We start from the raw sequence: 2,452 nt of genomic DNA, 5'->3' as shown, positions 1-2,452 counted from the left end.
ACCCAAATGGATGTGAGAAACTCTTAAACAAATTAATTTAATTTCACCCCTGATTAAGATCAACAGAATCCAACGTAAGCCCAGTGCAAATTAAAGGGCTAATAAAGATACATAGCATCAACTTGATACTCGAGGGTGATTCTCATACAAGCCACATAGTCCCTGATCGATTTCACTTTCAATAATTTTCATCTACAGAAGGAGAAATCACTCCAAAAGAAAACGATAGCGAAAATGGTCCCACGCATGTCGACATTGGTCCCCAAGAATCAACGCTGCTGGTGACGGAAATGAAGCCCTTAACATCAGCTGAAGTCTTTCATGACTCGCCCTTCGAACAGGTTTTAATAGAGAAGCAGGCAGTACGTTGGCGGTGAGAAGAGTAGACTCAAGAGGCGCAGTAAGCACTCATTCGTCTTTCACGGGTTCTTCGTGAACCCAGGTTTTATGGCACTCTTGACCTACCAAATTTATCACTTTCAACGTTTCAATTTCATGCAGCAACTCTATTTATGTCTAGTTGGACGGAATTTGATTAATTAAGAAGAATAAAATATCACACCGACAAAAGTCTATTCAAACACAGAGAAGAAAGATGAATTTTTGAGGGGGGCTCCGGTAATGGGTAAGGAGTTTTGATTTCTTTTGTTGTGTTTTCTGAAGGAGATTGATTCTCCTTTTGTAGGGGCTAAACCCACTACCCCCATCAGATCCGCCCTTTGAGAGATATTCTCTCAACAAACTCACGTTCAAATTTTCCACGATTTTCTCTATTGAGAATCGTTGATTTGGTCATACTTGACTGAGTCAAGATAACATCTCCCACTTGACCAAATTAACCAAATGACATGCCTCCCACTATCCGTGAGATCAAATGTTTCTTCTTACCATTACTTCCACTAACCGTAGAGAGTAACTCTTATTTCATTATTCATGAAATTTTACTCGAACTTATTATTCTTAAGTCCCATCAAACTTACATGTTTGATAAAAGATTCCGTTGATATTTCTTTTGTCAAATGATCAGCAATCATATCTGTAGTAGGGATATAAGTCATTTTGACTTCTCCCTTTTCTACAATATCTCGAATATAGTGATACTAGATCTTAATATATATTTCTTTGGTGCTATACGCGTCACTATTTATTAAGCTAATTGTTGCTTGATTATCACAATAAATATCAATAGGTCATTCTAACAAATTGAGATTAAGATTAATTAAAAACCGTCTTATCCAGACAGCATGTGTAGTTGTCATACTACAAGCTATATATTCAAATTCTTACGTATATCTAGCAACACTCTCTTTTTTCTTGCTACTCTAAGAAACAGCTCCTCCTCCAAAGATGAATAAGTGTCCCGAAGTGGATTTTCTATCATCTTTATCACCTCCAAAATCAGCATCGGAATAACCGAGGAGTTCGGCGAAAATGCTTGATAAACTAATCTATGAGTCATTAATGTACCTCTAATATATTTCATAATCCTTTTAACAGCTTCCTAATGTGCTGGTCCTAGATTACTTTGATATCGACTAACTAGACTCACAACATAAGCTATATCAGGTATGGTACACAACATTGCATACGTCAAGCTTCTAATTGCTTGAGCATAAGGAACATCTAATGGCTTTTGCTCCTCTCCAAGGTTTTGCTCTTTACATATTCTCTTTCCCATAATCAACGGAGTTGGCACCAGATTGAAATTCTCCATTCCAAACCTTTTAAGAACTGATCTTAAATATTTTTCTTGATTTAAACTTAGCATTCTAGACTTTCTATCTCGAATTATTTGAATTCCAAGAATATATGATGCATCTCCCGTGTCTTTCATCTCAAACTTTTCTTTGAGATCTTCCTTGATTTTATTCAACATTTCTATGTTATTTCCAACGAACAATATATCATCCATATATAAGGATAATATAGTAAACTTGCTCCCACTTTTTAAGACATATATATAATTATCTAATTTATTTTGAATAAAACCAAGTTTAGTGACTGCATCATGAAATTTGAGATATCGTTGTCTAGAAGATTATTTTAAATCATATAGAGATTTTATTAATTTATAAACTTTATGTTTCTGTCCTTTCACCTAAAAACCTTCAGGTTGTTGTAAATATATCACTTCCTTCAACTCTCCGTTAAGGAATGCAGTTTTAACATCCATTTGGAATAACTCCAAATCAAGATATGCAACAATAGCTAAAATAATTCTAATGGATGCAAATTTAGCTACATGAGAATATGTCTCCTGAAAATCTATTCCCACCTTCTGGTTGTAACCCTTGGGAACTAACCGTGCTTTGAATTTACCAATATTCCATCAACACAATATTTCTTTTTGAGCATCCATTTGCATCCTTTGGCTTTTCTATTTTCCGGTAGGTCACATAACTCTCATATCTTATTCTTTTCTATAGAATCAAGTTCTTCTCCCATAGATTCT

This window comes from Asparagus officinalis, chromosome 4 (genome assembly GCF_001876935.1).
Source record: "Asparagus officinalis chromosome 4, Aspof.V1, whole genome shotgun sequence".
Lineage (NCBI taxonomy): Eukaryota > Viridiplantae > Streptophyta > Magnoliopsida > Asparagales > Asparagaceae > Asparagus > Asparagus officinalis.
Note: the sequence above shows the minus strand (reverse complement) of the source record.